The following is a 9,562-nucleotide window of genomic DNA, read 5'->3' as shown; positions in this document are numbered from 1 at the left end:
AAAATGACATGGTTACCGTAATCATCACACATTGAAAATAGTTATAAGAGTAACCTAACTTAGACAGAAGTATGAGTGGGTTAGTCAAACACAGTGACTTGCAAGTGAAACTTTATTCTCTAGAAGAAAAGTCCTAGGGCAAGCACAAAGAAAAATCAACATATCCTGACATTCCCTGTATTTCTGAGTTTGAGACTTCTTCCTATCACAGGATTCTTTCTGTGTCAGAGAACTGAGACAGACATCTTTGAAGTAAGAGAAAGCTCATCATCAAGAAGGACATTACCATACATTTATATTGTCATGTTGTTCTAGCATTTTTACATGAGAACCTTTGGATTTTTATCTAGGTAACTTTATTATACAAAATAAGTGAGTCAAGCTTTCTGAAAAGACTGGATACGCTTTACATACTGATGTGCTTTTCAAGAGAATCAGAGCTGTACCCTTAGCTTCAATCACATTCAGGTATCTATTGAGAATATAAAGTAAGTAAAGAGTTAGTTCATTTGATTCTTAATTGGAAACTCTGTGCTTTGTAGCTCACGTGGTAGAATTCTCCAGTCTAGCACAGATTATCTGAACTGATGTGGAAAGTGACCAACCTGAGACTTTATGCAATAGACAAAGGTAAGAAAGTGGAAGGCACTAGAAATGTCTCTGTGTATATAATCAGGGAAAATAATTTAGTCAAGAAGAGGCATTATAGCATACTGCCGTGGCCAGAATCTGAAAGTGGCCAGGAGGACCGTTTCTACCACATTTATACTAGATATTCTTGCTTGGGCCTTTAGAAAGAATGAGAGATTTGGAGAATGATAGCGATTATCAAGAACTTTACCAGATAGTGATCGGAAGCTGGCTTGCAAGTTGTGGCTTTATTAATCGAGCAAATTAACACATTCTCAGAACTGGGCACTACACAACGATATCTAAAACATGTTTTTTTAATGACATTCAGTAAGTCATCAGAAATAGATTCATTTTATATGGTGATAAGAGCAGTGCCTCTGCACCGTACTACCACAAGCTCCTACCTATCTGTATGTGTGTATATATATATATATATATATATATATATATATATATATAATTTCACAGAAGACTGATTGAGTTTTCTTTTCACAAAATTTCACAGTTGTCAGTTGCATTCTTTATATTATCCTGATAAGGCATAGCAGCAAGATATGGTGATTATATTTGCTGCTAAGGCTAGTCCTGAGTATGCCAAAAATATTCCTTCTTTTACTGATACAACTTTGATTGGATATATTCTTTGACAATTTTAAATGTGTATGTAGCTGATTGTTTCCTGACTCCCACCTTTCTCCTCACCCCTCCTTCACTCAGTACTCTGTTATTCTTCACAATTTAATTTTTACTACCATTTTGATGACATTTCATAGAATTTCCATCTTGCATTAGCCAAGGATTATTCATCCCTGTCTTTTCTTTATTGTTTTCACACTTTGAGTGTCAGAGAATTGACATAGACATCTTTGACTAAGGAGAAAGCTCATTATCAAGAAGGAGAATATTATACATTTATGTATGGTATGTATGTATGTGTGTATGTATGTATAGGAAAAGTCTCTTGTTTTCTTGGTGTACTCTATCTTCTCTGGGCCTTTCATTTTGTATGCATTTATGGTATGTATGTGTGTAATAATTCATCATAGTTATTTTTAGTATAAAGCACATTATTATAAGAGTTATACCAATGTATTCCTCACTGCTCTCCTTTTAATATCTCTTCAGACTGTTTCTTTCATGCACAGTAGTATAACTTGTGATGTTTTTCCTTTAATACTAGACATTTGGATACAGTGATTCACAAGTACACACTGAAAGTTTATTTTCTTAAAATGCAAACAGCTAAAGTTTGATTAAATGGCTGTTGCTAAATTTAAGTTTTCCTTTTTGTTTTTATTATATGTTTTAATATTTAGGGCAATTTTAATGTTAAATATATGTTATATTCTTCCCTTTATTAAAGACTCTCAGATCACTCCTCTGCTCTGTTTATCCTACCTTAAATTACTTGTTAAATAACCAACAAATACACAGTACAACAACAAAGTAAAACCCCAACCAGTAGAACAAAATGAAACAACACATGCATTTAATAACAAAAAAGAAAACAGAAGAAAGAAAGAAAAGTATCAAACGTTGATCAGTGAAAATAAATGAGAGTTCAGTTGTTAACCTTTCCCCTAGTGGCTAGGGGTCCATTTATTGTTCGTTTAATCATTTTTAGCAAATAAAACAAAACATAATTACATAAAACAGAAAAAATATCATAGGAGTTGGTCAAGACAAAAAAAAATCCGAAGAAAGGGAATCAAGAGAAGGCATCAGAATTAGACTCAGTCATTGACACAACTCAGAAACCCCATAAAAAGAGTACAGTTGAAATCATTATATAGATAGGGATGCTCTGGACCAGATATTTGCAGGCACCTTGCATGTTTAGTGAATCTCTGTGAGCTCATAAGAGCTTTGCTCATGAGGATTTAGAGTCTTGTTTTCTCGGTGTTCTCTATCCCCTTGTGTCTTTCCTTCTGTGTGATTCCGTGGACTAGAAGGGGAACGATTTGATGGAGACGTCCTATTTAAGACTGAGAGTTGCAAAGTCTAGGACTATCTTAGTAATGTCTTGTAGGTTTCTATATTTGTACCTTTTCTTGCTGGAGGAAGCATCTCTGATGATGGCTGAAGAAGGCACTGATATATGAGTATAACAGAATATCGTTGGAGTCATTTTACCATGGACACAGGGACATTTGGGTGAATGCTATGTGCAGAACCAGCTAAATATCTCGATATGCATGTGTTGTTGTATGCATTGTCTTTAGCAATGGGCCCTTGTGTTTATACTCTAAAATATTATAACTGGATCTTTAGATGGACCCATTCCCATCTTTTTAAGGAACTGCCACTCTGATTTTCATAATGGCTACAGCTGCTTGCACTGTCACCAGCAATGGAGGCATATTTCTTGTGCCTCATATCATCAGCATGTGCTATTAGTTATTTTGTTGATGTTAGTCATCCTGACAGGTATAAGGTAAAGTCTCAAAGTAGTTTTTATTTGCATTTCCCTGATAGCTTATGATGTTGATCATTTAAGCACATTTCTGCCATTTGAGCTTTACCTACTGAGAATGCTGTTTTACAAGTACCATATTTTAATAGGAGTATTTGTTTTCTTCATAAGTATTTCATTGAGTTGTTAATATATTTTGAATATTAGCTTTCTATTTGATATTCGATAGGTGACATTTTTTTTCCCATTCAGTTGACCGCCATTTAGTCAGAATGACAGTGTCTTTTGATATACTTCTCAGTTTTATCAGGTCCATTTATTAATTGTTGATCTCAGTCCCTATGTCAACAGTGTTCTCTTCAGAAAGACTCCTCCTGTGGCAACTAGTTTAAGGATATTCCCCAAATTCTCCTCTATTGATTCAATGTACCTGGCTTTATGCTGAGATCATCCATCCATTTAGACTTGAGTTTTATGCAGGGTGGTAAGCACAGATGTAGTTGGATTTTTTTTTTTCTTTTGTAGGCAGCCTGTTTAACCAGCACCGTTTGTTGAAGATGGTGTCTTTTCTTCAATGTGTATTTTTGGGTTTCTTATAAGAAAAATCAGGTCTATGTACGTGTGTAGATTTGCATTCATGTCTTACATTTGTTTCAATTGATCAGTTTGTTTAATTTTGTGTGAATACTGTGGTGTTTTCCCTGCAAGAGCTCTGCAGTACCAGGTAACTTAGGAGATGGGGACTCTTCCAGCAATTCTGTTATTGTTCAGGATTGCTTCAGCTATTCTGGAGTTCTCATAGTTCCATATGAAGATGAGAATTGTTCTTACAAGATATGTGAATAACTGTGTTATAATATTGCTTCAATTGATAGGTTGCTTGCTGTAAAATTGATATTTTTATTATATTCATTCTATGCATTCATGAACATGGGAGATCTTCCCATCTGATATCTTCAATTTCAATGACTTGATGTTTTTCTTTTTCAAGTCTTTCACATGCTTGGTTACACATACATCAACATGTTTTTTTTAATTATTATTATTTGAGGCTTTTATCTTTTTTTTCTGTTAGGTTGCCTTGTCCAGTTTTGGTGGGGAAGGATCTTGCCTTGCCCTATTTTATTTTGTTTTGTCATGTTTGTTTGTTATCTCTATGAAGCCCTTTCTTTTCTGATAGATTACAGAGGTAGAATGGATTTACGGAAGAAGAAGGTAAGAGGAAGCAGGGAGAGTTGGAGGAAGGAAAAACTGTGGTCAGGATGCATTGTATGAGGGAAAAATCTGTTATCAATAAAAATTATAATAATAAAATGGTATTTTTATTTCCACGATTTTATGATCAGACTTTTGTTGTTTGTATATAAGGATGATCCTAAGGTTTGGGTATTGATTTTGTATCTAGATACTTTGCTGAAAGTGTTTATCAGTTGTAGGAGTTACCGAGTGGAATTTTTTACTTTACCTTTCAATACTATCACATTATCTGCAAGTAAATTGACTTCTTTCTTTCTAGGTTATATTACTTTATCACCTTCAATTGTCTTATTGCACTTGCTAACATTTAAGTATTATACTGAAGAGGTATAAAGGTAGATAACCTTATCTTGTTCTTAATTTTATTTTTAGGAACTGCTTTGAGTTTCTATCCTTTTAAAGTAGTGTTGGCTATCTGCTTGCTATAAGCTAGGTTTGTCATGTTGATGTATAGCCATTACATCCATAATCTCCCCCAGGAATTCTAGCATGAAGGGATGTTGGATACTGTTAAAGGTCTTTTCTGCAGCTAATAGAATGGTTGTGTGGTTTTTACCTTTCGGTGTTTTTATATTGAGGATTATATTTAACAATTCACATATATTGAAACATTCCTGCCTTTCTTGGATAAAATCTACTTGATCATGATAGATCATCTTTTTTATATGTACACAGATTCAGTTTGCAAATATTTGACTCTGTATTTTTTTTTTATTTATGTTCATGATGATAATTGAACTGTAAATCTCTGTCTTCCTTGGATCTTTATGTGATTTATGTATCAGGTTAACTGTAACCCAAAATAAGTTAGACAGTGTCTAGTACATTTTTACTTTCTGTAATGATATGAGTAGTATTGACATTAAATCTTCACTGAAAGTCTTGTAGAATTATGCCCTAAAGCATTCTGGCCCTGGGCCTTTGTTGGGGAACTTTTAATGACTGTTTATTTTACTAGAGGAAATAGGTCCGTCTGTTTCTTTGATCATAATTTATCTATCTTAAATAATATGTATTTGGAAAATTATTCAATTATTTTGGATTTTTAAATTTAAATAGGTATGTGTTTTTAAAAGTATTGTCCTTATGGGGGTCCAAGGTGTCTGCTAATATGGTCCCCTTTCATTTTTGAATGTATTGATTTGGATATTTGCTTTGTGCCCTTTAGTAATTTTGATTAAGGGTTTATATATCTTTGGATTTTCTCAAAGAACCATATTTTTGTTTTATTAATTCATTTCATTATTTTCTTTTTCTATTTTACTGATTTCAGCCATTATTTTGATTATGTCTCGCCATCTATTCTCCCTGGGTATAATTACTTCCTTTTGTTCTAGAGGTTTTAGTTATGCTGCTAATTTACTAGTATGAGAGCTGTCTAATTTTTTCTTAGTACTATAAGTGTTTATATGAGTGAACTTGCCTCTTAGAACACTTCTTGTGTTCCATAAATTAAAGCATGTTTTGTATTCACTTTCATTAAATTCTAGAAAGACTATTATGTATTTCCTCATTTCTGTTTTGACCCATTTATCATTCTGTAATGAATTATTCAGTTTTCAAGAGTTTTATAGCTTTCTGTTATTTCTATTTTTGATAATATCAAGATTTCACTCGAAATGATCTGATAGGATGAAGGATGTGGTTTCTATTGAGACTGGCTTTGATTCTGAGTATGAGAGAAAGTCCCATTTGGTTCTGAGAAAATTATATATTCTTTTGTATTTGGGTTAAATATTTGATAGTTATCTGATAGTGCCATTTGGTTAATAATATTGGGTAATTTCAATATATCTCTATATAGTTTCTATCTTTATAATTAGTCTTTGGTGAGAATGTGACATTAGGACCACACACAGCGTTTGAGGTCACTATGTGATTTAACCTACAAAAATGTATTATTCGATACCTTGGATGCCCCTGTATTTGAGAAACAGCTGTTAAAAATTGAATTGTCATTTTTGTGTGTTTTTATTTTAAGCATATTTAGTGTCTTTTCTATCACTTCTAATTATTTGTCAGGTTTATTTTGTCACATTAAAATGATTCCAGCTTACTTCTTAGTTTGCTCAAAATATTTTTTAATTTAATTTTTCATGGACAATTTATGTATATACATTTCAAAAATATTTCCCTTTCTTCCTTCTCTCATACAGCATCCCATCTCCCACTGCTTCTGTGAGGATGTTCTAACTCCCACCCATCCACTCCAACCTCAACACCCTAGCTATACCCTACATTGGGGACCCGAGCCATCACAGGACCAAGGGCTTTCTTTTACTCCTAATGATGCTAGACAATGCCATCCTCTGTTACATGTTTGGTTGGAGTCATGGGTCCCTCTGTGTGTACCCATTGGTTGGTGGTTTAGTCCCTGGGAGCACTGGGGATTCTGGTTGGTTGGTATTGTTGTTCTTCCTATGGGGTTACAAAACGCTTCAGCTCCTTCAATCTTTTCTCTAACTCCTCCATTGGGGTCCCCTTGTTTAGTCTAATGGTTAACTGCAACCATGCTCATCACAGCCTCTCAGGAGACACCCATACTGGCTCCTGTCAGCAAGCACTTCTTGGCATCAGCAATAGTGACTGTGTTAGATGGCTGCGTATGAGATGGATACCCAGGTGGTGCAGTCTCTAGATGACCTTTCGTTCAATCTCTGCCCCACTCTTTGTCCCTGTATTTCCTCTCATGCGTAGTTTATACTTCCTTCTAAGAAGGAATGAAGCATCTACATTTTGGTCTTCTTGTTTTGGGGTTTAATATGATCTGTGAATTTTTTTCTTATGTATTTCAAGCTTTTGGGCTAATATCCACATATCAGTGAGTGCATACACTGTGTGTTCTTTTGTGATTGGGTTACCTCACTCGGCATGAACTTTTCTAGTTGCAAATCTGCCTAAGAATTTCATGTAGTCATTCTTCTTAATAGCAGAGTAGTACTTCATTGTGTAAGCATACCACATTTTTTTATCCATTCCTCTGATAAAGGATATCTGTGATCTTTCCAGATTCTGGCTATTATAAATAAGGCTGCTATGAACACAGTGGAACATGTGTCCATGTTATATGTTGAACCATATTTTGGGTATATGCCCAGGAGTGGTACAGCTGAGTCCTCAGATAGTACTATGTCCAATTTTCTGAGGAACTACCAGATTTATTACCAGAGTGGTTTTAAGAAGCTTCCAATCCCCCCAACAACGGAGGAGTGTTCCTATTTCTCCACATCATTGCCATCATCGGCTGTCACCTGAGTTTTTAATCTTAGCCATTCTGACTGGTGTGAGGAGGTATTTCAGGGTATTTTGATTTGTATTTCCCTGATGATTAAGGATGTTAAACATTTCTTCAGGTATGTCTCAGCCATTTGGTATCCCTCAGTTGAGAATTTTTGTGTAGGATTATTTGATTCTCTGGAGTCTAACTTCTTCTTCTTTTTTTTTTTTTTTTTTATTAACTTGAGTATTTCTTATATACATTTCGAGTGTTATTCCCTTTCCCGGTTTCCTGGCAAACATCCCCCTCCCCCCTCCCCTTCTTTTATGGGTGTTCCCCTCCCCATCCTCCCCCCATTGCCGCCCTCCCCCCAACAATCTAGTTCATTGAGGGTTCAGTCTTAGCAGGACCCAGGGCTTCCCCTTCCACTGGTGCTCTTACTAGGATAGTCATTGCTACCTATAAGGTCAGAGTCCAGGGTCAGTCCATGTATAGTCTTTAGGTAGTGGCTTAGTCCCTGGAAGCTCTGGTTGCTTGGCATTGTTGTACATATGGGGTCTCGAGCCCCTTCAAGCTCTTCCAGTTCTTTCTCTGATTCCTTCAACGGGGGTCCTATTCTCAGTTCAGTGGTTTGCTGCTGGCATTCGCCTCTGTGTTTGCTGTATTCTGGCTGTGTCTCTCAGAAGCGATCTACATCCGGCTCCTGTCTGCCTGCACTTCTTTGCTTCATCCATCTTGTCTAATTGGATGGCTGTATATGTATGGGCCACATGTGGGGCAGGCTCTGAATGGGTGTTCCTTCTGTGTCTGTTTTTTTTTTTTTTTTTTTTTTTTTTGGTTCTTTTTTTCGGAGCTGGGGACCGAACCCAGGGCCTTGCTCTTCCTAGGCAAGCGCTCTACCACTGAGCTAAATCCCCAACCCCTTCTGTGTCTGTTCTAATCTTTGCCTCTCTATTGCCTGCCAAGGGTATTCTTGTTCCCCTTTTAAAGAAAGAGGGAAGCATTCACATTTTGATCATCCGTCTTGAATTTCATTTGTTCTAGGCATCTAGGGTAATTCAAGCATTTGGGCTAATAGCCACTTATCAATGAGTGCATACCATGTGTGTTTTTCTGTGATTGGGTTACCTCACTCAGGATGATATTTTCCAGTTCCAACCATTTGCCTACAAATTTCATAAAGTCATTGTTTTTGATAGCTGAGTAATATTCCATTGTGTAGATGTACCACATTTTCTGTATCCATTCCTCTGTTGAAGGGCATCTGGGTTCTTTCCAGCTTCTGGCCATTATAAATAAGGCTGCGATGAACATAGTGGAGCACATGTCTTTATTATATGTTGGGGCATCTTTTGGGTATATGCCCAAGAGAGGTATAGCTGGATCCTCAGGCAGTTCAATGTCCAATTTTCTGAGGAACCTCCAGACTGATTTCCAGAATGGTTGTACCAGTCTGCAATCCCACCAACAATGGAGGAGTGTTCCTCTTTTGGAGTCTAACTTCTTAAGTTCTTTGTATATATTAAATATTAACCATCTATCAGATGTAAGATTGATAAAGACCTTTTCCCAATCTGTTGGTTGTGGTTTTGTCCTATTGACAGTGTCCTTTGCCTTATAGAAGCTTGCAATTTTATAAGGTCTCATTCGTGGATTCTTGATCTTAGAGCTTAAGCCATTGGTGTTCTGATGAGGAAACTTTCCCCTGTGTCCATTTGTTCTAGGCTCTATTCCACTTTTTTCTTTTATTAATTTGAGTGTATCTGGTTTTATGTGCAGGTCTTTGATCCACTTGGATTGTACAAGGAGATAATCATGGGTCAAATTGCATTCTTCTTCATACTGACCTCTAGTTGAACCATCACCTTTTGTTGAAAATGCTGTCCTTTTTCATTGGATAGTTTTAGCTCCTTTGTCAAAGATCAAGTGACCATAGGTGTGTGAGTTTATTTCTGGGTCTTCAATTCTCTTTGATCTACCTGCCTTTCTCTGTACCAATACCATGCAGTTTTTTTTTTTTTTTTTTTTTATCGCTATTGCTC

Source organism: Rattus norvegicus, chromosome 15, assembly GCF_036323735.1.
Source record: "Rattus norvegicus strain BN/NHsdMcwi chromosome 15, GRCr8, whole genome shotgun sequence".
Classification (NCBI taxonomy): Eukaryota; Metazoa; Chordata; class Mammalia; order Rodentia; family Muridae; genus Rattus; species Rattus norvegicus.
The sequence above is the reverse complement of the archived record's forward strand: the minus strand, read 5'-3'. Positions refer to the sequence as shown.